This window comes from Chiloscyllium punctatum, chromosome 3, assembly GCF_047496795.1.
Source record: "Chiloscyllium punctatum isolate Juve2018m chromosome 3, sChiPun1.3, whole genome shotgun sequence".
Lineage (NCBI taxonomy): Eukaryota > Metazoa > Chordata > Chondrichthyes > Orectolobiformes > Hemiscylliidae > Chiloscyllium > Chiloscyllium punctatum.
The window spans coordinates 40,116,795-40,144,421 of NC_092741.1; the positions used below are offsets into that span (position 1 = coordinate 40,116,795).

The 27,627-nt window shown below is 51.5% G+C and overlaps 14 non-coding genes and 2 pseudogenes across 14 annotated transcripts; all 16 read right to left on the reverse strand.

Annotated features, from left to right (window-relative positions):
- Positions 1 to 1,433: 1,433 nt before the first annotated feature.
- LOC140471845 (5S ribosomal RNA) lies at positions 1,434 to 1,542 on the reverse strand (annotated as a pseudogene).
- A 1,531-nt stretch (positions 1,543 to 3,073) lies between these two features.
- On the reverse strand, positions 3,074 to 3,192 carry LOC140468895 (5S ribosomal RNA). The gene has a single exon (XR_011955874.1). It is a non-coding gene; the product is annotated as a 5S ribosomal RNA (ribosomal RNA).
- A 1,531-nt stretch (positions 3,193 to 4,723) lies between these two features.
- Positions 4,724 to 4,842, reverse strand: LOC140468375 (5S ribosomal RNA). Its single transcript, XR_011955639.1, has one exon. It is a non-coding gene; the product is annotated as a 5S ribosomal RNA (ribosomal RNA).
- A 1,535-nt stretch (positions 4,843 to 6,377) lies between these two features.
- LOC140474392 (5S ribosomal RNA) lies at positions 6,378 to 6,496 on the reverse strand. The gene has a single exon (XR_011959080.1). It is a non-coding gene; the product is annotated as a 5S ribosomal RNA (ribosomal RNA).
- A 1,531-nt stretch (positions 6,497 to 8,027) lies between these two features.
- Positions 8,028 to 8,146, reverse strand: LOC140469139 (5S ribosomal RNA). The gene has a single exon (XR_011955972.1). It is a non-coding gene; the product is annotated as a 5S ribosomal RNA (ribosomal RNA).
- A 1,535-nt stretch (positions 8,147 to 9,681) lies between these two features.
- On the reverse strand, positions 9,682 to 9,800 carry LOC140469698 (5S ribosomal RNA). Its single transcript, XR_011956210.1, has one exon. It is a non-coding gene; the product is annotated as a 5S ribosomal RNA (ribosomal RNA).
- Positions 9,801 to 11,335: 1,535 nt separating this feature from the next.
- Positions 11,336 to 11,454, reverse strand: LOC140468144 (5S ribosomal RNA). The gene has a single exon (XR_011955602.1). It is a non-coding gene; the product is annotated as a 5S ribosomal RNA (ribosomal RNA).
- Positions 11,455 to 12,987: 1,533 nt separating this feature from the next.
- LOC140471850 (5S ribosomal RNA) lies at positions 12,988 to 13,096 on the reverse strand (annotated as a pseudogene).
- Positions 13,097 to 14,627: 1,531 nt separating this feature from the next.
- LOC140468899 (5S ribosomal RNA) lies at positions 14,628 to 14,746 on the reverse strand. Its single transcript, XR_011955875.1, has one exon. It is a non-coding gene; the product is annotated as a 5S ribosomal RNA (ribosomal RNA).
- Positions 14,747 to 16,277: 1,531 nt separating this feature from the next.
- Positions 16,278 to 16,396, reverse strand: LOC140468386 (5S ribosomal RNA). The gene has a single exon (XR_011955640.1). It is a non-coding gene; the product is annotated as a 5S ribosomal RNA (ribosomal RNA).
- A 1,535-nt stretch (positions 16,397 to 17,931) lies between these two features.
- On the reverse strand, positions 17,932 to 18,050 carry LOC140474402 (5S ribosomal RNA). Its single transcript, XR_011959089.1, has one exon. It is a non-coding gene; the product is annotated as a 5S ribosomal RNA (ribosomal RNA).
- Positions 18,051 to 19,581: 1,531 nt separating this feature from the next.
- LOC140469142 (5S ribosomal RNA) lies at positions 19,582 to 19,700 on the reverse strand. Its single transcript, XR_011955975.1, has one exon. It is a non-coding gene; the product is annotated as a 5S ribosomal RNA (ribosomal RNA).
- Positions 19,701 to 21,231: 1,531 nt separating this feature from the next.
- LOC140469827 (5S ribosomal RNA) lies at positions 21,232 to 21,350 on the reverse strand. The gene has a single exon (XR_011956233.1). It is a non-coding gene; the product is annotated as a 5S ribosomal RNA (ribosomal RNA).
- A 1,531-nt stretch (positions 21,351 to 22,881) lies between these two features.
- LOC140474422 (5S ribosomal RNA) lies at positions 22,882 to 23,000 on the reverse strand. Its single transcript, XR_011959104.1, has one exon. It is a non-coding gene; the product is annotated as a 5S ribosomal RNA (ribosomal RNA).
- A 1,531-nt stretch (positions 23,001 to 24,531) lies between these two features.
- Positions 24,532 to 24,650, reverse strand: LOC140474429 (5S ribosomal RNA). The gene has a single exon (XR_011959110.1). It is a non-coding gene; the product is annotated as a 5S ribosomal RNA (ribosomal RNA).
- A 1,531-nt stretch (positions 24,651 to 26,181) lies between these two features.
- Positions 26,182 to 26,300, reverse strand: LOC140469148 (5S ribosomal RNA). The gene has a single exon (XR_011955984.1). It is a non-coding gene; the product is annotated as a 5S ribosomal RNA (ribosomal RNA).
- Positions 26,301 to 27,627: the final 1,327 nt, after the last annotated feature.

Genomic DNA, 27,627 nt, shown 5'->3' on the forward strand with positions numbered 1-27,627 from the left:
CTCTTTGCTCTTCCTCCTCCGTGCGTGCTTCCCTCCCTCCCTCCCTCCCTCCAGCTAGCCCTTGCCCACCAGGCTCCTGTCGTCTCCCACATCCCCACACAGGCCAACTGCAAGACCTCCCCCTGCTTCATAGGGCTGCAGCCTGCATTCTCTCATCCTTCCACACTCCTCCACGCCTCCATTTCGGAATGGCAGGCAGTGACCAGTGGGGTACCGCAGGGATCAGTACTGGGACCGCAGCTTTTTACAATATATGTTCATGATATAGAAGATGCTATTAGCAATAACATTAGCAAATTTGCTGATGATACTGAGCTGGGTGGCAGGGTGAAATGTGATGAGGATGTTAGGAGATTACCGGGTGACCTGGACAAGTTAGGTGAGTGGTCAGATGCATGGCAGATGCACTTTAATGTGGATAAATGGATGCTTATCCACTTTGGTGGCAAGAACAGGAAGGCAGATTACTACCTAAATGGAATCAATTTCGGTCAAGGGACAGTACCGAGAGATCTGGGGGTTCTTGTACACCACTCAATGAAGGTAAGCATGCAGGTACAGCAGGTAGTGAAGAAGGCTAATAGCATGCTGGCCTTCATAACAAGAGGGATCGAGTACAGAAGCAAAGAGGTTCTTCTGCAGGTGTACAGGGCCCTGGTGAGACCACACCTGGAGTACTGTGTGCAGTTCTGGTCTCCAAATTTGAGGAGAGACATTCTGGCTATTGAGGGAGTGCAGCGTAGGTTGACGAGATCAATTCCTGGAATGGCGGGATTACCTTACACTGAAAGACTGGAGCGACTGGGCTTGTGTACCCTTGAGTTTAGAAGACTGAGAGGGGATCTGGTTGAGACATATAAGATTATCAAAGGATTGGACACTCTGGCGGCAGGAAACGTGAGTGCCGAAACCGAGGACACAGCTTAAAAATACGGGGTAGACCGTTTAGGACAGAGATGAGGAGAAACGTCTTCACCCAGAGAGTGGTGGCTGTGTGGAATGCTCTGCCCCAGAGGGCAGTGGAGGCCCAGTCTCTGGATTCATTGAAGAAAGAGTTGGACAGAGCTCTCAAGGATAGTGGAATCAAGGCTTATGGAGATAAAGCAGGAACAGGATACTGATTAAGGATGATCAGCCATGATCATATTGAATGGTGGTGCAGGCTCCAAGGGCAGAATGGCCAACTCCTGCACCTATTGTCTATTGTCCTCCTTTCCTGACTGCCAGCCGCAGACAGCGTGCAGCCCCAATCCCTTTCTTTCCGTCTTTCTTGCTGATTTTGGCAGCGCTCCGCTCTCCTCCCCTCCCTGTCTCCTGCCTGCAGGAGACTGATGCCAGGCACAGCGGCAGCAAAAACAACCTGTCGCTGCATTGCGTGCGTGGCCCAACACGAGTGCAGAGGGGTGACTTGAGCAGCCCCTGCTGGCGGAAAAAGCCTACTGCACCTGGTATTCCCAGGCGGTCTCCCATCCAAGTACTAACCAGGCCTGAGTCTGCTTAGCTTCCGAGATCAGGCGTTTTCAGACTAGTATGGCCGTAGGCGCTGACCCCTGCCTTTTCTCCCCACTTCAAGGCGTGCTGGCCAGCCACATTTTCTTTTCTGCTCTTTCTCTTGATCCCCTTTGTTTTTTTTTTCTCTCTTTTCTCTTTGCTCTTCCTCCTCCGTGCGTGCTTCCCTCCCTCCCTCCCTCCAGCTAGCCCTTGCCCACCAGGCTCCTGTCGTCTCCCACATCCCCACACAGGCCAACTGCAAGACCTCCCCCTGCTTCATAGGGCTGCAGCCTGCATTCTCTCATCCTTCCACACTCCTCCACGCCTCCATTTCGGAATGGCAGGCAGTGACCAGTGGGGTACCGCAGGGATCAGTACTGGGACCGCAGCTTTTTACAATATATGTTCATGATATAGAAGATGCTATTAGCAATAACATTAGCAAATTTACTGATGATACTGAGCTGGGTGGCAGGGTGAAATGTGATGAGGATGTTAGGAGATTACCGGGTGACCTGGACAAGTTAGGTGAGTGGTCAGATGCATGGCAGATGCACTTTAATGTGGATAAATGGATGCTTATCCACTTTGGTGGCAAGAACAGGAAGGCAGATTACTACCTAAATGGAATCAATTTCGGTCAAGGGACAGTACCGAGAGATCTGGGGGTTCTTGTACACCACTCAATGAAGGTTAGCATGCAGGTACAGCAGGTAGTGAAGAAGGCTAATAGCATGCTGGCCTTCATAACAAGAGGGATCGAGTACAGAAGCAAAGAGGTTCTTCTGCAGGTGTACAGGGCCCTGGTGAGACCACACCTGGAGTACTGTGTGCAGTTCTGGTCTCCAAATTTGAGGAGAGACATTCTGGCTATTGAGGGAGTGCAGCGTAGGTTGACGAGGTCAATTCCTGGAATGGCGGGATTACCTTACACTGAAAGACTGGAGCGACTGGGCTTGTGTACCCTTGAGTTTAGAAGACTGAGAGGGGATCTGGTTGAGACATATAAGATTATCAAAGGATTGGACATTCTGGCGGCAGGAAACGTGAGTGCCGAAACAGAGGACACAGCTTAAAAATACAGGGTAGACCGTTTAGGACAGAGATGAGGAGAAACGTCTTCACCCAGAGAGTGGTGGCTGTGTGGAATGCTCTGCCCCAGAGGGCAGTGGAGGCCCAGTCTCTGGATTCATTGAAGAAAGAGTTGGACAGAGCTCTCAAGGATAGTGGAATCAAGGCTTATGGAGATAAGGCAGGAACAGGATACTGATTAAGGATGATCAGCCATGATCATATTGAATGGTGGTGCAGGCTCCAAGGGCAGAATGGCCAACTCCTGCACCTATTGTCTATTGTCCTCCTTTCCTGACTGCCAGCCGCAGACAGCGTGCAGCCCCAATCCCTTTCTTTCCGTCTTTCTTGCTGATTTTGGCAGCGCTCCGCTCTCCTCCCCTCCCTGTCTCCTGCCTGCAGGAGACTGATGCCAGGCACAGCGGCAGCAAAAATAACCTGTCGCTGCATTGCGTGCGTGACCCAACACAAGTGCAGAGGGGTTAATTGAGCAGCCCCTGCTGGCGGAAAAAGCCTACTGCACCTGGTATTCCCAGGCGGTCTCCCATCCAAGTACTAACCAGGCCTGAGTCTGCTTAGCTTCCGAGATCAGACGAGATCGGGCGTTTTCAGACTAGTATGGCCATAGGTGTCGGCCCCTGCCTTTTCTCCCCACTTCAAGGCGTGCTGGCCAGCCACATTTTCTTTGCTGCTCTTTCTCTTGATCCCCTTTGTTTTTTTTTTCTCTCTTTTCTCTTTGCTCTTCCTCCTCCGTGCGTGCTTCCCTCCCTCCCTCCCTCCAGCTAGCCCTTGCCCACCAGGCTCCTGTCGTCTCCCACATCCCCACACAGGCCAACTGCAAGACCTCCCCCTGCTTCATAGGGCTGCAGCCTGCATTCTCTCATCCTTCCACACTCCTCCACGCCTCCATTTCGGAATGGCAGGCAGTGACCAGTGGGGTACCGCAGGGATCAGTACTGGGACCGCAGCTTTTAACAATATATGTTCATGATATAGAAGATGCTATTAGCAATAACATTAGCAAATTTACTGATGATACTGAGCTGGGTGGCAGGGTGAAATGTGATGAGGATGTTAGGAGATTACCGGGTGACCTGGACAAGTTAGGTGAGTGGTCAGATGCATGGCAGATGCACTTTAATGTGGATAAATGGATGCTTATCCACTTTGGTGGCAAGAACAGGAAGGCAGATTACTACCTAAATGGAATCAATTTCGGTCAAGGGACAGTACCGAGAGATCTGGGGGTTCTTGTACACCACTCAATGAAGGTCAGCATGCAGGTACAGCAGGTAGTGAAGAAGGCTAATAGCATGCTGTCCTTCATAACAAGAGGGATCGAGTACAGAAGCAAAGAGGTTCTTCTGCAGGTGTACAGGGCCCTGGTGAGACCACACCTGGAGTACTGTGTGCAGTTCTGGTCTCCAAATTTGAGGAGAGACATTCTGGCTATTGAGGGAGTGCAGCCTAGGTTGACGAGGTCAATTCCTGGAATGGCGGGATTACCTTACACTGAAAGACTGGAGCGACTGGGCTTGTGTACCCTTGAGTTTAGAAGACTGAGAGGGGATCTGGTTGAGACATATAAGATTATCAAAGGATTGGACACTCTGGCGGCAGGAAACGTGAGTGCCGAAACAGAGGACACAGCTTAAAAATACGGGGTAGACCGTTTAGGACAGAGATGAGGAGAAACGTCTTCACCCAGAGAGTGGTGGCTGTGTGGAATGCTCTGCCCCAGAGGGCAGTGGAGGCCCAGTCTCTGGATTCATTGAAGAAAGAGTTGGACAGAGCTCTCAAGGATAGTGGAATCAAGGCTTATGGAGATAAGGCAGGAACAGGATACTGATTAAGGATGATCAGCCATGATCATATTGAATGGTGGTGCAGGCTCCAAGGGCAGAATGGCCAACTCCTGCACCTATTGTCTATTGTCCTCCTTTCCTGACTGCCAGCCGCAGACAGCGTGCAGCCCCAATCCCTTTCTTTCCGTCTTTCTTGCTGATTTTGGCAGCGCTCCGCTCTCCTCCCCTCCCTGTCTCCTGCCTGCAGGAGACTGATGCCAGGCACAGCGGCAGCAAAAATAACCTGTCGCTGCATTGCGTGCGTCGCCCAACACGAGTGCAGAGGGGTGACTTGAGCAGCCCCTGCTGGCGGAAAAAGCCTACTGCACCTGGTATTCCCAGGCGGTCTCCCATCCAAGTACTAACCAGGCCTGAGTCTGCTTAGCTTCCGAGATCAAACGAGATCAGGCGTTTTCAGACTAGTATGGCCGTAGGCGCTACCCCCTGCCTTTTCTCCCCACTTCAAGGCGTGCTGGCCAGCCACATTTTCTTTGCTGCTCTTTCTCTTGATCCCCTTTGTTTTTTTTTTCTCTCTTTTCTCTTTGCTCTTCCTCCTCCGTGCGTGCTTCCCTCCCTCCCTCCCTCCCTCCAGCTAGCCCTTGCCCACCAGGCTCCTGTCGTCTCCCACATCCCCACACAGGCCAACTGCAAGACCTCCCCCTGCTTCATAGGGCTGCAGCCTGCATTCTCTCATCCTTCCACACTCCTCCACGCCTCCATTTCGGAATGGCAGGCAGTGACCAGTGGGGTACCGCAGGGATCAGTACTGGGACCGCAGCTTTTTACAATATATGTTCATGATATAGAAGATGCTATTAGCAATAACATTAGCAAATTTGCTGATGATACTGAGCTGGGTGGCAGGGTGAAATGTGATGAGGATGTTAGGAGATTACCGGGTGACCTGGACAAGTTAGGTGAGTGGTCAGATGCATGGCAGATGCACTTTAATGTGGATAAATGGATGCTTATCCACTTTGGTGGCAAGAACAGGAAGGCAGATTACTACCTAAATGGAATCAATTTCGGTCAAGGGACAGTACCGAGAGATCTGGGGGTTCTTGTACACCACTCAATGAAGGTCAGCATGCAGGTACAGCAGGTAGTGAAGAAGGCTAATAGCATGCTGGCCTTCATAACAAGAGGGATCGAGTACAGAAGCAAAGAGGTTCTTCTGCAGGTGTACAGGGCCCTGGTGAGACCACACCTGGAGTACTGTGTGCAGTTCTGGTCTCCAAATTTGAGGAGACACATTCTGGCTATTGAGGGAGTGCAGCGTAGGTTGACGAGGTCAATTCCTGGAATGGCGTGATTACCTTACACTGAAAGACTGGAGCGACTGGGCTTGTGTACCCTTGAGTTTAGAAGACTGAGAGGGGATCTGGTTGAGACATATAAGATTATCAAAGGATTGGACACTCTGGCGGCAGGAAACGTGAGTGCCGAAACAGAGGACACAGCTTAAAAATACGGGGTAGACCGTTTAGGACAGAGATGAGGAGAAACGTCTTCACCCAGAGAGTGGTGGCTGTGTGGAATGCTCTGCCCCAGAGGGCAGTGGAGGCCCAGTCTCTGGATTCATTGAAGAAAGAGTTGGACAGAGCTCTCAAGGATAGTGGAATCAAGGCTTATGGAGATAAGGCAGGAACAGGATACTGATTAAGGATGATCAGCCATGATCATATTGAATGGTGGTGCAGGCTCCAAGGGCAGAATGGCCAACTCCTGCACCTATTGTCTATTGTCCTCCTTTCCTGACTGCCAGCCGCAGACAGCGTGCAGCCCCAATCCCTTTCTTTCCGTCTTTCTTGCTGATTTTGGCAGCGCTCCGCTCTCCTCCCCTCCCTGTCTCCTGCCTGCAGGAGACTGATGCCAGGCACAGCGGCAGCAAAAATAACCTGTCGCTGCATTGCGTGCGTGGCCCAACACGAGTGCAGAGGGGTGACTTGAGCAGCCCCTGCTGGCGGAAAAAGCCTACTGCACCTGGTATTCCCAGGCGGTCTCCCATCCAAGTACTAACCAGGCCTGAGTCTGCTTAGCTTCCGAGATCAGACGAGATCGGGCGTTTTCAGACTAGTATGGCCGTAGGCGCTGGCCCCTGCCTTTTCTCCCCACTTCAAGGCGTGCTGGCCAGCCACATTTTCTTTGCTGCTCTTTCTCTTGATCCCCTTTGTTTTTTTTTTCTCTCTTTTCTCTTTGCTCTTCCTCCTCCCTGCGTGCTTCCCTCCCTCCCTCCCTCCAGCTAGCCCTTGCCCACCAGGCTCCTGTCGTCTCCCACATCCCCACACAGGCCAACTGCAAGACCTCCCCCTGCTTCATAGGGCTGCAGCCTGCATTCTCTCATCCTTCCACACTCCTCCACGCCTCCATTTCGGAATGGCAGGCAGTGACCAGTGGGGTACCGCAGGGATCAGTACTGGGACCGCAGCTTTTTACAATATATGTTCATGATATAGAAGATGCTATTAGCAATAACATTAGCAAATTTGCTGATGATACTGAGCTGGGTGGCAGGGTGAAATGTGATGAGGATGTTAGGAGATTACCGGGTGACCTGGACAAGTTAGGTGAGTGGTCAGATGCATGGCAGATGCACTTTAATGTGGATAAATGGATGCTTATCCACTTTGGTGGCAAGAACAGGAAGGCAGATTACTACCTAAATGGAATCAATTTCGGTCAAGGGACAGTACCGAGAGATCTGGGGGTTCTTGTACACCACTCAATGAAGGTCAGCATGCAGGTACAGCAGGTAGTGAAGAAGGCTAATAGCATGCTGGCCTTCATAACAAGAGGGATCGAGTACAGAAGCAAAGAGGTTCTTCTGCAGGTGTACAGGGCCCTGGTGAGACCACACCTGGAGTACTGTGTGCAGATCTGGTCTCCAAATTTGAGGAGAGACATTCTGGCTATTGAGGGAGTGCAGCGTAGGTTGACGAGGTCAATTCCTGGAATGGCGGGATTACCTGACACTGAAAGACTGGAGCGACTGGGCTTGTGTACCCTTGAGTTTAGAAGACTGAGAGGGGATCTGGTTGAGACATATAGGATTATCAAAGGATTGGACACTCTGGCGGCAGGAAACGTGAGTGCCGAAACAGAGGACACAGCTTAAAAATACGGGGTAGACCGTTTAGGACAGAGATGAGGAGAAACGTCTTCACCCAGAGAGTGGTGGCTGTGTGGAATGCTCTGCCCCAGAGGGCAGTGGAGGCCCAGTCTCTGGATTCATTGAAGAAAGAGTTGGACAGAGCTCTCAAGGATAGTGGAATCAAGGCTTATGGAGATAAGGCAGGAACAGGATACTGATTAAGGATGATCAGCCATGATCATATTGAATGGTGGTGCAGGCTCCAAGGGCAGAATGGCCAACTCCTGCACCTATTGTCTATTGTCCTCCTTTCCTGACTGCCAGCCGCAGACAGCGTGCAGCCCCAATCCCTTTCTTTCCGTCTTTCTTGCTGATTTTGGCAGCGCTCCGCTCTCCTCCCCTCCCTGTCTCCTGCCTGCAGGAGACTGATGCCAGGCACAGCGGCAGCAAAAATAACCTGTCGCTGCATTGCGTGCGTGGCCCAACACGAGTGCAGAGGGGTGACTTGAGCAGCCCCTGCTGGCGTTAAAAGCCTACTGCACCTGGTATTCCCAGGCGGTCTCCCATCCAAGTACTAACCAGGGCTGAGTCCGCTTAGCTTCCGAGATCAGACGAGATCGGGCGCTTTCAGACTAGTATGGCCGTAGGCGCTGGCCTCTGCGTTTTCTCCCCACTTCAAGGCGTGCTGGCCAGCCACATTTTCTTTGCTGCTCTTTCTCTTGATCCCCTTTGTTTTTTTTTTCTCTCTTTTCTCTTTGCTCTTCCTCCTCCCTGCGTGCCTCCCTCCCTCCCTCCCTCCCTCCAGCTAGCCCTTGCCCACCAGGCTCCTGTCGTCTCCCACATCCCCACACAGGCCAACTGCAAGACCTCCCCCTGCTTCATAGGGCTGCAGCCTGCATTCTCTCATCCTTCCACACTCCTCCACGCCTCCATTTCGGAATGGCAGGCAGTGACCAGTGGGGTACCGCAGGGATCAGTACTGGGACCGCAGCTTTTTACAATATATGTTCATGATATAGAAGATGCTATTAGCAATAACATTAGCAAATTTGCTGATGATACTGAGCTGGGTGGCAGGGTGAAATGTGATGAGGATGTTAGGAGATTACCGGGTGACCTGGACAAGTTAGGTGAGTGGTCAGATGCATGGCAGATGCACTTTAATGTGGATAAATGGATGCTTATCCACTTTGGTGGCAAGAACAGGAAGGCAGATTACTACCTAAATGGAATCAATTTCGGTCAAGGGACAGTACCGAGAGATCTGGGGGTTCTTGTACACCACTCAATGAAGGTAAGCATGCAGGTACAGCAGGTAGTGAAGAAGGCTAATAGCATGCTGGCCTTCATAACAAGAGGGATCGAGTACAGAAGCAAAGAGGTTCTTCTGCAGGTGTACAGGGCCCTGGTGAGACCACACCTGGAGTACTGTGTGCAGTTCTGGTCTCCAAATTTGAGGAGAGACATTCTGGCTATTGAGGGAGTGCAGCGTAGGTTGACGAGATCAATTCCTGGAATGGCGGGATTACCTTACACTGAAAGACTGGAGCGACTGGGCTTGTGTACCCTTGAGTTTAGAAAACTGAGAGGGGATCTGGTTCAGACATATAGGATTATCAAAGGATTGGACACTCTGGCGGCAGGAAACGTGAGTGCCGAAACAGAGGACACAGCTTAAAAATACGGGGTAGACCGTTTAGGACAGAGATGAGGAGAAACGTCTTCACCCAGAGAGTGGTGGCTGTGTGGAATGCTCTGCCCCAGAGGGCAGTGGAGGCCCAGTCTCTGGATTCATTGAAGAAAGAGTTGGACAGAGCTCTCAAGGATAGTGGAATCAAGGCTTATGGAGATAAGGCAGGAACAGGATACTGATTAAGGATGATCAGCCATGATCATATTGAATGGTGGTGCAGGCTCCAAGGGCAGAATGGCCAACTCCTGCACCTATTGTCTATTGTCCTCCTTTCCTGACTGCCAGCCGCAGACAGCGTGCAGCCCCAATCCCTTTCTTTCCGTCTTTCTTGCTGATTTTGGCAGCGCTCCGCTCTCCTCCCCTCCCTGTCTCCTGCCTGCAGGAGACTGATGCCAGGCACAGCGGCAGCAAAAATAACCTGTCGCTGCATTGCGTGCGTGGCCCAACACGAGTGCAGAGGGGTGACTTGAGCAGCCCCTGCTGGCGTTAAAAGCCTACTGCACCTGGTATTCCCAGGCGGTCTCCCATCCAAGTACTAACCAGGGCTGAGTCCGCTTAGCTTCCGAGATCAGACGAGATCGGGCGCTTTCAGACTAGTATGGCCGTAGACGCTGGCCTCTGCGTTTTCTCCCCACTTCAAGGCGTGCTGGCCAGCCACATTTTCTTTGCTGCTCTTTCTCTTGATCCCCTTTGTTTTTTTTTTCTCTCTTTTCTCTTTGCTCTTCCTCCTCCGTGCGTGCTTCCCTCCCTCCCTCCCTCCCTCCAGCTAGCCCTTGCCCACCAGGCTCCTGTCGTCTCCCACATCCCCACACAGGCCAACTGCAAGACCTCCCCCTGCTTCATAGGGCTGCAGCCTGCATTCTCTCATCCTTCCACACTCCTCCACGCCTCCATTTCGGAATGGCAGGCAGTGACCAGTGGGGTACCGCAGGGATCAGTACTGGGACCGCAGCTTTTTACAATATATGTTCATGATATAGAAGATGCTATTAGCAATAACATTAGCAAATTTGCTGATGATACTGAGCTGGGTGGCAGGGTGAAATGTGATGAGGATGTTAGGAGATTACCGGGTGACCTGGACAAGTTAGGTGAGTGGTCAGATGCATGGCAGATGCACTTTAATGTGGATAAATGGATGCTTATCCACTTTGGTGGCAAGAACAGGAAGGCAGATTACTACCTAAATGGAATCAATTTCGGTCAAGGGACAGTACCGAGAGATCTGGGGGTTCTTGTACACCACTCAATGAAGGTAAGCATGCAGGTACAGCAGGTAGTGAAGAAGGCTAATAGCATGCTGGCCTTCATAACAAGAGGGATCGAGTACAGAAGCAAAGAGGTTCTTCTGCAGGTGTACAGGGCCCTGGTGAGACCACACCTGGAGTACTGTGTGCAGTTCTGGTCTCCAAATTTGAGGAGAGACATTCTGGCTATTGAGGGAGTGCAGCGTAGGTTGACGAGATCAATTCCTGGAATGGCGGGATTACCTTACACTGAAAGACTGGAGCGACTGGGCTTGTGTACCCTTGAGTTTAGAAAACTGAGAGGGGATCTGGTTCAGACATATAGGATTATCAAAGGATTGGACACTCTGGCGGCAGGAAACGTGAGTGCCGAAACAGAGGACACAGCTTAAAAATACGGGGTAGACCGTTTAGGACAGAGATGAGGAGAAACGTCTTCACCCAGAGAGTGGTGGCTGTGTGGAATGCTCTGCCCCAGAGGGCAGTGGAGGCCCAGTCTCTGGATTCATTGAAGAAAGAGTTGGACAGAGCTCTCAAGGATAGTGGAATCAAGGCTTATGGAGATAAGGCAGGAACAGGATACTGATTAAGGATGATCAGCCATGATCATATTGAATGGTGGTGCAGGCTCCAAGGGCAGAATGGCCAACTCCTGCACCTATTGTCTATTGTCCTCCTTTCCTGACTGCCAGCCGCAGACAGCGTGCAGCCCCAATCCCTTTCTTTCCGTCTTTCTTGCTGATTTTGGCAGCGCTCCGCTCTCCTCCCCTCCCTGTCTCCTGCCTGCAGGAGACTGATGCCAGGCACAGCGGCAGCAAAAATAACCTGTCGCTGCATTGCGTGCGTGGCCCAACACGAGTGCAGAGGGGTGACTTGAAAAGCCCCTGCTGGCGTTAAAAGCCTACTGCACCTGGTATTCCCAGGCGGTCTCCCATCCAAGTACTAACCAGGCCCGAGTCTGCTTAGCTTCCGAGATCAGACGAAATCGGGCGCTTTCAGACTAGTATGGCCGTAGGCGCTGGCCCCTGCCTTTTCTCCCCACTTCAAGGCGTGCTGGCCAGCCACATTTTCTTTGCTGCTCTTTCTCTTGATCCCCTTTGTTTTTTTTCTCTCTTTTCTCTTTGCTCTTCCTCCTCCGTGCGTGCTTCCCTCCCTCCCTCCCTCCCTCCAGCTAGCCCTTGCCCACCAGGCTCCTGTCGTCTCCCACATCCCCACACAGGCCAACTGCAAGACCTCCCCCTGCTTCATAGGGCTGCAGCCTGCATTCTCTCATCCTTCCACACTCCTCCACGCCTCCATTTCGGAATGGCAGGCAGTGACCAGTGGGGTACCGCAGGGATCAGTACTGGGACCGCAGCTTTTTACAATATATGTTCATGATATAGAAGATGCTATTAGCAATAACATTAGCAAATTTGCTGATGATACTGAGCTGGGTGGCAGGGTGAAATGTGATGAGGATGTTAGGAGATTACCGGGTGACCTGGACAAGTTAGGTGAGTGGTCAGATGCATGGCAGATGCACTTTAATGTGGATAAATGGATGCTTATCCACTTTGGTGGCAAGAACAGGAAGGCAGATTACTACCTAAATGGAATCAATTTCGGTCAAGGGACAGTACCGAGAGATCTGGGGGTTCTTGTACACCACTCAATGAAGGTAAGCATGCAGGTACAGCAGGTAGTGAAGAAGGCTAATAGCATGCTGGCCTTCATAACAAGAGGGATCGAGTACAGAAGCAAAGAGGTTCTTCTGCAGGTGTACAGGGCCCTGGTGAGACCACACCTGGAGTACTGTGTGCAGTTCTGGTCTCCAAATTTGAGGAGAGACATTCTGGCTATTGAGGGAGTGCAGCGTAGGTTGACGAGATCAATTCCTGGAATGGCGGGATTACCTTACACTGAAAGACTGGAGCGACTGGGCTTGTGTACCCTTGAGTTTAGAAGACTGAGAGGGGATCTGGTTGAGACATATAAGATTATCAAAGGATTGGACACTCTGGCGGCAGGAAACGTGAGTGCCGAAACCGAGGACACAGCTTAAAAATACGGGGTAGACCGTTTAGGACAGAGATGAGGAGAAACGTCTTCACCCAGAGAGTGGTGGCTGTGTGGAATGCTCTGCCCCAGAGGGCAGTGGAGGCCCAGTCTCTGGATTCATTGAAGAAAGAGTTGGACAGAGCTCTCAAGGATAGTGGAATCAAGGCTTATGGAGATAAAGCAGGAACAGGATACTGATTAAGGATGATCAGCCATGATCATATTGAATGGTGGTGCAGGCTCCAAGGGCAGAATGGCCAACTCCTGCACCTATTGTCTATTGTCCTCCTTTCCTGACTGCCAGCCGCAGACAGCGTGCAGCCCCAATCCCTTTCTTTCCGTCTTTCTTGCTGATTTTGGCAGCGCTCCGCTCTCCTCCCCTCCCTGTCTCCTGCCTGCAGGAGACTGATGCCAGGCACAGCGGCAGCAAAAACAACCTGTCGCTGCATTGCGTGCGTGGCCCAACACGAGTGCAGAGGGGTGACTTGAGCAGCCCCTGCTGGCGGAAAAAGCCTACTGCACCTGGTATTCCCAGGCGGTCTCCCATCCAAGTACTAACCAGGCCTGAGTCTGCTTAGCTTCCGAGATCAGGCGTTTTCAGACTAGTATGGCCGTAGGCGCTGACCCCTGCCTTTTCTCCCCACTTCAAGGCGTGCTGGCCAGCCACATTTTCTTTGCTGCTCTTTCTCTTGATCCCCTTTGTTTTTTTTTTCTCTCTTTTCTCTTTGCTCTTCCTCCTCCGTGCGTGCTTCCCTCCCTCCCTCCCTCCAGCTAGCCCTTGCCCACCAGGCTCCTGTCGTCTCCCACATCCCCACACAGGCCAACTGCAAGACCTCCCCCTGCTTCATAGGGCTGCAGCCTGCATTCTCTCATCCTTCCACACTCCTCCACGCCTCCATTTCGGAATGGCAGGCAGTGACCAGTGGGGTACCGCAGGGATCAGTACTGGGACCGCAGCTTTTTACAATATATGTTCATGATATAGAAGATGCTATTAGCAATAACATTAGCAAATTTACTGATGATACTGAGCTGGGTGGCAGGGTGAAATGTGATGAGGATGTTAGGAGATTACCGGGTGACCTGGACAAGTTAGGTGAGTGGTCAGATGCATGGCAGATGCACTTTAATGTGGATAAATGGATGCTTATCCACTTTGGTGGCAAGAACAGGAAGGCAGATTACTACCTAAATGGAATCAATTTCGGTCAAGGGACAGTACCGAGAGATCTGGGGGTTCTTGTACACCACTCAATGAAGGTTAGCATGCAGGTACAGCAGGTAGTGAAGAAGGCTAATAGCATGCTGGCCTTCATAACAAGAGGGATCGAGTACAGAAGCAAAGAGGTTCTTCTGCAGGTGTACAGGGCCCTGGTGAGACCACACCTGGAGTACTGTGTGCAGTTCTGGTCTCCAAATTTGAGGAGAGACATTCTGGCTATTGAGGGAGTGCAGCGTAGGTTGACGAGGTCAATTCCTGGAATGGCGGGATTACCTTACACTGAAAGACTGGAGCGACTGGGCTTGTGTACCCTTGAGTTTAGAAGACTGAGAGGGGATCTGGTTGAGACATATAAGATTATCAAAGGATTGGACATTCTGGCGGCAGGAAACGTGAGTGCCGAAACAGAGGACACAGCTTAAAAATACAGGGTAGACCGTTTAGGACAGAGATGAGGAGAAACGTCTTCACCCAGAGAGTGGTGGCTGTGTGGAATGCTCTGCCCCAGAGGGCAGTGGAGGCCCAGTCTCTGGATTCATTGAAGAAAGAGTTGGACAGAGCTCTCAAGGATAGTGGAATCAAGGCTTATGGAGATAAGGCAGGAACAGGATACTGATTAAGGATGATCAGCCATGATCATATTGAATGGTGGTGCAGGCTCCAAGGGCAGAATGGCCAACTCCTGCACCTATTGTCTATTGTCCTCCTTTCCTGACTGCCAGCCGCAGACAGCGTGCAGCCCCAATCCCTTTCTTTCCGTCTTTCTTGCTGATTTTGGCAGCGCTCCGCTCTCCTCCCCTCCCTGTCTCCTGCCTGCAGGAGACTGATGCCAGGCACAGCGGCAGCAAAAATAACCTGTCGCTGCATTGCGTGCGTGACCCAACACAAGTGCAGAGGGGTTAATTGAGCAGCCCCTGCTGGCGGAAAAAGCCTACTGCACCTGGTATTCCCAGGCGGTCTCCCATCCAAGTACTAACCAGGCCTGAGTCTGCTTAGCTTCCGAGATCAGACGAGATCGGGCGTTTTCAGACTAGTATGGCCATAGGTGTCGGCCCCTGCCTTTTCTCCCCACTTCAAGGCGTGCTGGCCAGCCACATTTTCTTTGCTGCTCTTTCTCTTGATCCCCTTTGTTTTTTTTTTCTCTCTTTTCTCTTTGCTCTTCCTCCTCCGTGCGTGCTTCCCTCCCTCCCTCCCTCCAGCTAGCCCTTGCCCACCAGGCTCCTGTCGTCTCCCACATCCCCACACAGGCCAACTGCAAGACCTCCCCCTGCTTCATAGGGCTGCAGCCTGCATTCTCTCATCCTTCCACACTCCTCCACGCCTCCATTTCGGAATGGCAGGCAGTGACCAGTGGGGTACCGCAGGGATCAGTACTGGGACCGCAGCTTTTAACAATATATGTTCATGATATAGAAGATGCTATTAGCAATAACATTAGCAAATTTACTGATGATACTGAGCTGGGTGGCAGGGTGAAATGTGATGAGGATGTTAGGAGATTACCGGGTGACCTGGACAAGTTAGGTGAGTGGTCAGATGCATGGCAGATGCACTTTAATGTGGATAAATGGATGCTTATCCACTTTGGTGGCAAGAACAGGAAGGCAGATTACTACCTAAATGGAATCAATTTCGGTCAAGGGACAGTACCGAGAGATCTGGGGGTTCTTGTACACCACTCAATGAAGGTCAGCATGCAGGTACAGCAGGTAGTGAAGAAGGCTAATAGCATGCTGTCCTTCATAACAAGAGGGATCGAGTACAGAAGCAAAGAGGTTCTTCTGCAGGTGTACAGGGCCCTGGTGAGACCACACCTGGAGTACTGTGTGCAGTTCTGGTCTCCAAATTTGAGGAGAGACATTCTGGCTATTGAGGGAGTGCAGCCTAGGTTGACGAGGTCAATTCCTGGAATGGCGGGATTACCTTACACTGAAAGACTGGAGCGACTGGGCTTGTGTACCCTTGAGTTTAGAAGACTGAGAGGGGATCTGGTTGAGACATATAAGATTATCAAAGGATTGGACACTCTGGCGGCAGGAAACGTGAGTGCCGAAACAGAGGACACAGCTTAAAAATACGGGGTAGACCGTTTAGGACAGAGATGAGGAGAAACGTCTTCACCCAGAGAGTGGTGGCTGTGTGGAATGCTCTGCCCCAGAGGGCAGTGGAGGCCCAGTCTCTGGATTCATTGAAGAAAGAGTTGGACAGAGCTCTCAAGGATAGTGGAATCAAGGCTTATGGAGATAAGGCAGGAACAGGATACTGATTAAGGATGATCAGCCATGATCATATTGAATGGTGGTGCAGGCTCCAAGGGCAGAATGGCCAACTCCTGCACCTATTGTCTATTGTCCTCCTTTCCTGACTGCCAGCCGCAGACAGCGTGCAGCCCCAATCCCTTTCTTTCCGTCTTTCTTGCTGATTTTGGCAGCGCTCCGCTCTCCTCCCCTCCCTGTCTCCTGCCTGCAGGAGACTGATGCCAGGCACAGCGGCAGCAAAAATAACCTGTCGCTGCATTGCGTGCGTCGCCCAACACGAGTGCAGAGGGGTGACTTGAGCAGCCCCTGCTGGCGGAAAAAGCCTACTGCACCTGGTATTCCCAGGCGGTCTCCCATCCAAGTACTAACCAGGCCTGAGTCTGCTTAGCTTCCGAGATCAAACGAGATCAGGCGTTTTCAGACTAGTATGGCCGTAGGCGCTACCCCCTGCCTTTTCTCCCCACTTCAAGGCGTGCTGGCCAGCCACATTTTCTTTGCTGCTCTTTCTCTTGATCCCCTTTGTTTTTTTTTTCTCTCTTTTCTCTTTGCTCTTCCTCCTCCGTGCGTGCTTCCCTCCCTCCCTCCCTCCCTCCAGCTAGCCCTTGCCCACCAGGCTCCTGTCGTCTCCCACATCCCCACACAGGCCAACTGCAAGACCTCCCCCTGCTTCATAGGGCTGCAGCCTGCATTCTCTCATCCTTCCACACTCCTCCACGCCTCCATTTCGGAATGGCAGGCAGTGACCAGTGGGGTACCGCAGGGATCAGTACTGGGACCGCAGCTTTTTACAATATATGTTCATGATATAGAAGATGCTATTAGCAATAACATTAGCAAATTTGCTGATGATACTGAGCTGGGTGGCAGGGTGAAATGTGATGAGGATGTTAGGAGATTACCGGGTGACCTGGACAAGTTAGGTGAGTGGTCAGATGCATGGCAGATGCACTTTAATGTGGATAAATGGATGCTTATCCACTTTGGTGGCAAGAACAGGAAGGCAGATTACTACCTAAATGGAATCAATTTCGGTCAAGGGACAGTACCGAGAGATCTGGGGGTTCTTGTACACCACTCAATGAAGGTCAGCATGCAGGTACAGCAGGTAGTGAAGAAGGCTAATAGCATGCTGGCCTTCATAACAAGAGGGATCGAGTACAGAAGCAAAGAGGTTCTTCTGCAGGTGTACAGGGCCCTGGTGAGACCACACCTGGAGTACTGTGTGCAGTTCTGGTCTCCAAATTTGAGGAGACACATTCTGGCTATTGAGGGAGTGCAGCGTAGGTTGACGAGGTCAATTCCTGGAATGGCGTGATTACCTTACACTGAAAGACTGGAGCGACTGGGCTTGTGTACCCTTGAGTTTAGAAGACTGAGAGGGGATCTGGTTGAGACATATAAGATTATCAAAGGATTGGACACTCTGGCGGCAGGAAACGTGAGTGCCGAAACAGAGGACACAGCTTAAAAATACGGGGTAGACCGTTTAGGACAGAGATGAGGAGAAACGTCTTCACCCAGAGAGTGGTGGCTGTGTGGAATGCTCTGCCCCAGAGGGCAGTGGAGGCCCAGTCTCTGGATTCATTGAAGAAAGAGTTGGACAGAGCTCTCAAGGATAGTGGAATCAAGGCTTATGGAGATAAGGCAGGAACAGGATACTGATTAAGGATGATCAGCCATGATCATATTGAATGGTGGTGCAGGCTCCAAGGGCAGAATGGCCAACTCCTGCACCTATTGTCTATTGTCCTCCTTTCCTGACTGCCAGCCGCAGACAGCGTGCAGCCCCAATCCCTTTCTTTCCGTCTTTCTTGCTGATTTTGGCAGCGCTCCGCTCTCCTCCCCTCCCTGTCTCCTGCCTGCAGGAGACTGATGCCAGGCACAGCGGCAGCAAAAATAACCTGTCGCTGCATTGCGTGCGTGGCCCAACACGAGTGCAGAGGGGTGACTTGAGCAGCCCCTGCTGGCGGAAAAAGCCTACTGCACCTGGTATTCCCAGGCGGTCTCCCATCCAAGTACTAACCAGGCCTGAGTCTGCTTAGCTTCCGAGATCAGACGAGATCGGGCGTTTTCAGACTAGTATGGCCGTAGGCGCTGGCCCCTGCCTTTTCTCCCCACTTCAAGGCGTGCTGGCCAGCCACATTTTCTTTGCTGCTCTTTCTCTTGATCCCCTTTGTTTTTTTTTTCTCTCTTTTCTCTTTGCTCTTCCTCCTCCGTGCGTGCTTCCCTCCCTCCCTCCCTCCAGCTAGCCCTTGCCCACCAGGCTCCTGTCGTCTCCCACATCCCCACACAGGCCAACTGCAAGACCTCCCCCTGCTTCATAGGGCTGCAGCCTGCATTCTCTCATCCTTCCACACTCCTCCACGCCTCCATTTCGGAATGGCAGGCAGTGACCAGTGGGGTACCGCAGGGATCAGTACTGGGACCGCAGCTTTTTACAATATATGTTCATGATATAGAAGATGCTATTAGCAATAACATTAGCAAATTTGCTGATGATACTGAGCTGGGTGGCAGGGTGAAATGTGATGAGGATGTTAGGAGATTACCGGGTGACCTGGACAAGTTAGGTGAGTGGTCAGATGCATGGCAGATGCACTTTAATGTGGATAAATGGATGCTTATCCACTTTGGTGGCAAGAACAGGAAGGCAGATTACTACCTAAATGGAATCAATTTCGGTCAAGGGACAGTACCGAGAGATCTGGGGGTTCTTGTACACCACTCAATGAAGGTCAGCATGCAGGTACAGCAGGTAGTGAAGAAGGCTAATAGCATGCTGGCCTTCATAACAAGAGGGATCGAGTACAGAAGCAAAGAGGTTCTTCTGCAGGTGTACAGGGCCCTGGTGAGACCACACCTGGAGTACTGTGTGCAGATCTGGTCTCCAAATTTGAGGAGAGACATTCTGGCTATTGAGGGAGTGCAGCGTAGGTTGACGAGGTCAATTCCTGGAATGGCGGGATTACCTGACACTGAAAGACTGGAGCGACTGGGCTTGTGTACCCTTGAGTTTAGAAGACTGAGAGGGGATCTGGTTGAGACATATAGGATTATCAAAGGATTGGACACTCTGGCGGCAGGAAACGTGAGTGCCGAAACAGAGGACACAGCTTAAAAATACGGGGTAGACCGTTTAGGACAGAGATGAGGAGAAACGTCTTCACCCAGAGAGTGGTGGCTGTGTGGAATGCTCTGCCCCAGAGGGCAGTGGAGGCCCAGTCTCTGGATTCATTGAAGAAAGAGTTGGACAGAGCTCTCAAGGATAGTGGAATCAAGGCTTATGGAGATAAGGCAGGAACAGGATACTGATTAAGGATGATCAGCCATGATCATATTGAATGGTGGTGCAGGCTCCAAGGGCAGAATGGCCAACTCCTGCACCTATTGTCTATTGTCCTCCTTTCCTGACTGCCAGCCGCAGACAGCGTGCAGCCCCAATCCCTTTCTTTCCGTCTTTCTTGCTGATTTTGGCAGCGCTCCGCTCTCCTCCCCTCCCTGTCTCCTGCCTGCAGGAGACTGATGCCAGGCACAGCGGCAGCAAAAATAACCTGTCGCTGCATTGCGTGCGTGGCCCAACACGAGTGCAGAGGGGTGACTTGAGCAGCCCCTGCTGGCGTTAAAAGCCTACTGCACCTGGTATTCCCAGGCGGTCTCCCATCCAAGTACTAACCAGGGCTGAGTCCGCTTAGCTTCCGAGATCAGACGAGATCGGGCGCTTTCAGACTAGTATGGCCGTAGGCGCTGGCCCCTGCCTTTTCTCCCCACTTCAAGGCGTGCTGGCCAGCCACATTTTCTTTGCTGCTCTTTCTCTTGATCCCCTTTGTTTTTTTTTTCTCTCTTTTCTCTTTGCTCTTCCTCCTCCGTGCGTGCTTCCCTCCCTCCCTCCCTCCAGCTAGCCCTTGCCCACCAGGCTCCTGTCGTCTCCCACATCCCCACACAGGCCAACTGCAAGACCTCCCCCTGCTTCATAGGGCTGCAGCCTGCATTCTCTCATCCTTCCACACTCCTCCACGCCTCCATTTCGGAATGGCAGGCAGTGACCAGTGGGGTACCGCAGGGATCAGTACTGGGACCGCAGCTTTTTACAATATATGTTCATGATATAGAAGATGCTATTAGCAATAACATTAGCAAATTTGCTGATGATACTGAGCTGGGTGGCAGGGTGAAATGTGATGAGGATGTTAGGAGATTACCGGGTGACCTGGACAAGTTAGGTGAGTGGTCAGATGCATGGCAGATGCACTTTAATGTGGATAAATGGATGCTTATCCACTTTGGTGGCAAGAACAGGAAGGCAGATTACTACCTAAATGGAATCAATTTCGGTCAAGGGACAGTACCGAGAGATCTGGGGGTTCTTGTACACCACTCAATGAAGGTTAGCATGCAGGTACAGCAGGTAGTGAAGAAGGCTAATAGCATGCTGGCCTTCATAACAAGAGGGATCGAGTACAGAAGCAAAGAGGTTCTTCTGCAGGTGTACAGGGCCCTGGTGAGACCACACCTGGAGTACTGTGTGCAGTTCTGGTCTCCAAATTTGAGGAGACACATTCTGGCTATTGAGGGAGTGCAGCGTAGGTTGACGAGGTCAATTCCTGGAATGGCGGGATTACCTTACACTGAAAGACTGGAGCGACTGGGCTTGTGTACCCTTGAGTTTAGAAGACTGAGAGGGGATCTGGTTGAGACATATAAGATTATCAAAGGATTGGACATTCTGGCGGCAGGAAACGTGAGTGCCGAAACAGAGGACACAGCTTAAAAATACAGGGTAGACCGTTTAGGACAGAGATGAGGAGAAACGTCTTCACCCAGAGAGTGGTGGCTGTGTGGAATGCTCTGCCCCAGAGGGCAGTGGAGGCCCAGTCTCTGGATTCATTGAAGAAAGAGTTGGACAGAGCTCTCAAGGATAGTGGAATCAAGGCTTATGGAGATAAGGCAGGAACAGGATACTGATTAAGGATGATCAGCCATGATCATATTGAATGGTGGTGCAGGCTCCAAGGGCAGAATGGCCAACTCCTGCACCTATTGTCTATTGTCCTCCTTTCCTGACTGCCAGCCGCAGACAGCGTGCAGCCCCAATCCCTTTCTTTCCGTCTTTCTTGCTGATTTTGGCAGCGCTCCGCTCTCCTCCCCTCCCTGTCTCCTGCCTGCAGGAGACTGATGCCAGGCACAGCGGCAGCAAAAATAACCTGTCGCTGCATTGCGTGCGTGGCCCAACACGAGTGCAGAGGGGTGACTTGAGCAGCCCCTGCTGGCGGAAAAAGCCTACTGCACCTGGTATTCCCAGGCGGTCTCCCATCCAAGTACTAACCAGGCCTGAGTCTGCTTAGCTTTCGAGGTCAGACGAGATCAGGCGTTTTCAGACTAGTATGGCCGTAGGCACTACCCCCTGCCTTTTCTCCCCACTTCAAGGCGTGCTGGCCAGCCACATTTTCTTTGCTGCTCTTTCTCTTGATCCCCTTTGTTTTTTTTTTCTCTCTTTTCTCTTTGCTCTTCCTCCTCCGTGCGTGCTTCCCTCCCTCCCTCCCTCCAGCTAGCCCTTGCCCACCAGGCTCCTGTCGTCTCCCACATCCCCACACAGGCCAACTGCAAGACCTCCCCCTGCTTCATAGGGCTGCAGCCTGCATTCTCTCATCCTTCCACACTCCTCCACGCCTCCATTTCGGAATGGCAGGCAGTGACCAGTGGGGTACCGCAGGGATCAGTACTGGGACCGCAGCTTTTTACAATATATGTTCATGATATAGAAGATGCTATTAGCAATAACATTAGCAAATTTACTGATGATACTGAGCTGGGTGGCAGGGTGAAATGTGATGAGGATGTTAGGAGATTACCGGGTGACCTGGACAAGTTAGGTGAGTGGTCAGATGCATGGCAGATGCACTTTAATGTGGATAAATGGATGCTTATCCACTTTGGTGGCAAGAACAGGAAGGCAGATTACTTCCTAAATGGAATCAATTTCGGTCAAGGGACAGTACCGAGAGATCTGGGGGTTCTTGTACACCACTCAATGAAGGTAAGCATGCAGGTACAGCAGGTAGTGAAGAAGGCTAATAGCATGCTGGCCTTCATAACAAGAGGGATCGAGTACAGAAGCAAAGAGGTTCTTCTGCAGGTGTACAGGGCCCTGGTGAGACCACACCTGGAGTACTGTGTGCAGTTCTGGTCTCCAAATTTGAGGAGAGACATTCTGGCTATTGAGGGAGTGCAGCCTAGGTTGACGAGGTCAATTCCTGGAATGGCGGGATTACCTTACACTGAAAGACTGGAGCGACTGGGCTTGTGTACCCTTGAGTTTAGAAGACTGAGAGGGGATCTGGTTGAGACATATAAGATTATCAAAGGATTGGACACTCTGGCGGCAGGAAACGTGAGTGCCGAAACAGAGGACACAGCTTAAAAATACGGGGTAGACCGTTTAGGACAGAGATGAGGAGAAACGTCTTCACCCAGAGAGTGGTGGCTGTGTGGAATGCTCTGCCCCAGAGGGCAGTGGAGGCCCAGTCTCTGGATTCATTGAAGAAAGAGTTGGACAGAGCTCTCAAGGATAGTGGAATCAAGGCTTATGGAGATAAGGCAGGAACAGGATACTGATTAAGGATGATCAGCCATGATCATATTGAATGGTGGTGCAGGCTCCAAGGGCAGAATGGCCAACTCCTGCACCTATTGTCTATTGTCCTCCTTTCCTGACTGCCAGCCGCAGACAGCGTGCAGCCCCAATCCCTTTCTTTCCGTCTTTCTTGCTGATTTTGGCAGCGCTCCGCTCTCCTCCCCTCCCTGTCTCCTGCCTGCAGGAGACTGATGCCAGGCACAGCGGCAGCAAAAATAACCTGTCGCTGCATTGCGTGCGTGGCCCAACACGAGTGCAGAGGGGTGACTTGAGCAGCCCCTGCTGGCGGAAAAAGCCTACTGCACCTGGTATTCCCAGGCGGTCTCCCATCCAAGTACTAACCAGGCCTGAGTCTGCTTAGCTTCCGAGATCAGACGAGATCGGGCGTTTTCAGACTAGTATGGCCGTAGGCGCTGGCGCCAGCCTTTTCTCCCCACTTCAAGGCGTGCTGGCCAGCCACATTTTCTTTGCTGCTCTTTCTCTTGATCCCCTTTGTTTTTTTTTTCTCTCTTTTCTCTTTGCTCTTCCTCCTCCGTGCGTGCTTCCCTCCCTCCCTCCCTCCAGCTAGCCCTTGCCCACCAGGCTCCTGTCGTATCCCACATCCCCACACAGGCCAACTGCAAGACCTCCCCCTGCTTCATAGGGCTGCAGCCTGCATTCTCTCATCCTTCCACACTCCTCCACGCCTCCATTTCGGAATGGCAGGCAGTGACCAGTGGGGTACCGCAGGGATCAGTACTGGGACCGCAGCTTTTTACAATATATATTCATGATATAGAAGATGCTATTAGCAATAACATTAGCAAATTTGCTGATGATACTGAGCTGGGTGGCAGGGTGAAATGTGATGAGGATGTTAGGAGATTACCGGGTGACCTGGACAAGTTAGGTGAGTGGTCAGATGCATGGCAGATGCACTTTAATGTGGATAAATGGATGCTTATCCACTTTGGTGGCAAGAACAGGAAGGCAGATTACTACCTAAATGGAATCAATTTCGGTCAAGGGACAGTACCGAGAGATCTGGGGGTTCTTGTACACCACTCAATGAAGGTCAGCATGCAGGTACAGCAGGTAGTGAAGAAGGCTAATAGCATGCTGGCCTTCATAACAAGAGGGATCGAGTACAGAAGCAAAGAGGTTCTTCTGCAGGTGTACAGGGCCCTGGTGAGACCACACCTGGAGTACTGTGTGCAGTTCTGGTCTCCAAATTTGAGGAGACACATTCTGGCTATTGAGGGAGTGCAGCGTAGGTTGACGAGGTCAATTCCTGGAATGGCGGGATTACCTTACACTGAAAGACTGGAGTGACTGGGCTTGTGTACCCTTGAGTTTAGAAGACTGAGAGGGGATCTGGTTGAGACATATAAGATTATCAAAGGATTGGACACTCTGGCGGCAGGAAACGTGAGTGCCGAAACAGAGGACACAGCTTAAAAATACGGGGTAGACCGTTTAGGACAGAGATGAGGAGAAACGTCTTCACCCAGAGAGTGGTGGCTGTGTGGAATGCTCTGCCCCAGAGGGCAGTGGAGGCCCAGTCTCTGGATTCATTGAAGAAAGAGTTGGACAGAGCTCTCAAGGATAGTGGAATCAAGGCTTATGGAGATAAGGCAGGAACAGGATACTGATTAAGGATGATCAGCCATGATCATATTGAATGGTGGTGCAGGCTCCAAGGGCAGAATGGCCAACTCCTGCACCTATTGTCTATTGTCCTCCTTTCCTGACTGCCAGCCGCAGACAGCGTGCAGCCCCAATCCCTTTCTTTCCGTCTTTCTTGCTGATTTTGGCAGCGCTCCGCTCTCCTCCCCTCCCTGTCTCCTGCCTGCAGGAGACTGATGCCAGGCACAGCGGCAGCAAAAATAACCTGTCGCTGCATTGCGTGCGTGGCCCAACACGAGTGCAGAGGGGTGACTTGAGCAGCCCCTGCTGGCGGAAAAAGCCTACTGCACCTGGTATTCCCAGGCGGTCTCCCATCCAAGTACTAACCAGGCCTGAGTCTGCTTAGCTTCCGAGATCAGACGAGATCGGGCGTTTTCAGACTAGTATGGCCGTAGGCGCTGGCCCCTGCCTTTTCTCCCCACTTGAAGGCGTGCTGGCCAGCCACATTTTCTTTGCTGCTCTTTCTCTTGATCCCCTTTGTTTTTTTTTTCTCTCTTTTCTCTTTGCTCTTCCTCCTCCGTGCGTGCTTCCCTCCCTCCCTCCCTCCAGCTAGCCCTTGCCCACCAGGCTCCTGTCGTCTCCCACATCCCCACACAGGCCAACTGCAAGACCTCCCCCTGCTTCATAGGGCTGCAGCCTGCATTCTCTCATCCTTCCACACTCCTCCACGCCTCCATTTCGGAATGGCAGGCAGTGACCAGTGGGGTACCGCAGGGATCAGTACTGGGACCGCAGCTTTTTACAATATATGTTCATGATATAGAAGATGCTATTAGCAATAACATTAGCAAATTTGCTGATGATACTGAGCTGGGTGGCAGGGTGAAATGTGATGAGGATGTTAGGAGATTACCGGGTGACCTGGACAAGTTAGGTGAGTGGTCAGATGCATGGCAGATGCACTTTAATGTGGATAAATGGATGCTTATCCACTTTGGTGGCAAGAACAGGAAGGCAGATTACTACCTAAATGGAATCAATTTCGGTCAAGGGACAGTACCGAGAGATCTGGGGGTTCTTGTACACCACTCAATGAAGGTCAGCATGCAGGTACAGCAGGTAGTGAAGAAGGCTAATAGCATGCTGGCCTTCATAACAAGAGGGATCGAGTACAGAAGCAAAGAGGTTCTTCTGCAGGTGTACAGGGCCCTGGTGAGACCACACCTGGAGTACTGTGTGCAGATCTGGTCTCCAAATTTGAGGAGAGACATTCTGGCTATTGAGGGAGTGCAGCGTAGGTTGACGAGGTCAATTCCTGGAATGGCGGGATTACCTGACACTGAAAGACTGGAGCGACTGGGCTTGTGTACCCTTGAGTTTAGAAGACTGAGAGGGGATCTGGTTGAGACATATAGGATTATCAAAGGATTGGACACTCTGGCGGCAGGAAACGTGAGTGCCGAAACAGAGGACACAGCTTAAAAATACGGGGTAGACCGTTTAGGACAGAGATGAGGAGAAACGTCTTCACCCAGAGAGTGGTGGCTGTGTGGAATGCTCTGCCCCAGAGGGCAGTGGAGGCCCAGTCTCTGGATTCATTGAAGAAAGAGTTGGACAGAGCTCTCAAGGATAGTGGAATCAAGGCTTATGGAGATAAGGCAGGAACAGGATACTGATTAAGGATGATCAGCCATGATCATATTGAATGGTGGTGCAGGCTCCAAGGGCAGAATGGCCAACTCCTGCACCTATTGTCTATTGTCCTCCTTTCCTGACTGCCAGCCGCAGACAGCGTGCAGCCCCAATCCCTTTCTTTCCGTCTTTCTTGCTGATTTTGGCAGCGCTCCGCTCTCCTCCCCTCCCTGTCTCCTGCCTGCAGGAGACTGATGCCAGGCACAGCGGCAGCAAAAATAACCTGTCGCTGCATTGCGTGCGTGGCCCAACACGAGTGCAGAGGGGTGACTTGAGCAGCCCCTGCTGGCGTTAAAAGCCTACTGCACCTGGTATTCCCAGGCGGTCTCCCATCCAAGTACTAACCAGGGCTGAGTCCGCTTAGCTTCCGAGATCAGACGAGATCGGGCGCTTTCAGACTAGTATGGCCGTAGGCGCTGGCCTCTGCGTTTTCTCCCCACTTCAAGGCGTGCTGGCCAGCCACATTTTCTTTGCTGCTCTTTCTCTTGATCCCCTTTGTTTTTTTTTTCTCTCTTTTCTCTTTGCTCTTCCTCCTCCCTGCGTGCTTCCCTCCCTCCCTCCCTCCCTCCCTCCAGCTAGCCCTTGCCCACCAGGCTCCTGTCGTCTCCCACATCCCCACACAGGCCAACTGCAAGACCTCCCCCTGCTTCATAGGGCTGCAGCCTGCATTCTCTCATCCTTCCACACTCCTCCACGCCTCCATTTCGGAATGGCAGGCAGTGACCAGTGGGGTACCGCAGGGATCAGTACTGGGACCGCAGCTTTTTACAATATATGTTCATGATATAGAAGATGCTATTAGCAATAACATTAGCAAATTTGCTGATGATACTGAGCTGGGTGGCAGGGTGAAATGTGATGAGGATGTTAGGAGATTACCGGGTGACCTGGACAAGTTAGGTGAGTGGTCAGATGCATGGCAGATGCACTTTAATGTGGATAAATGGATGCTTATCCACTTTGGTGGCAAGAACAGGAAGGCAGATTACTACCTAAATGGAATCAATTTCGGTCAAGGGACAGTACCGAGAGATCTGGGGGTTCTTGTACACCACTCAATGAAGGTAAGCATGCAGGTACAGCAGGTAGTGAAGAAGGCTAATAGCATGCTGGCCTTCATAACAAGAGGGATCGAGTACAGAAGCAAAGAGGTTCTTCTGCAGGTGTACAGGGCCCTGGTGAGACCACACCTGGAGTACTGTGTGCAGTTCTGGTCTCCAAATTTGAGGAGAGACATTCTGGCTATTGAGGGAGTGCAGCGTAGGTTGACGAGATCAATTCCTGGAATGGCGGGATTACCTTACACTGAAAGACTGGAGCGACTGGGCTTGTGTACCCTTGAGTTTAGAAAACTGAGAGGGGATCTGGTTCAGACATATAGGATTATCAAAGGATTGGACACTCTGGCGGCAGGAAACGTGAGTGCCGAAACAGAGGACACAGCTTAAAAATACGGGGTAGACCGTTTAGGACAGAGATGAGGAGAAACGTCTTCACCCAGAGAGTGGTGGCTGTGTGGAATGCTCTGCCCCAGAGGGCAGTGGAGGCCCAGTCTCTGGATTCATTGAAGAAAGAGTTGGACAGAGCTCTCAAGGATAGTGGAATCAAGGCTTATGGAGATAAGGCAGGAACAGGATACTGATTAAGGATGATCAGCCATGATCATATTGAATGGTGGTGCAGGCTCCAAGGGCAGAATGGCCAACTCCTGCACCTATTGTCTATTGTCCTCCTTTCCTGAC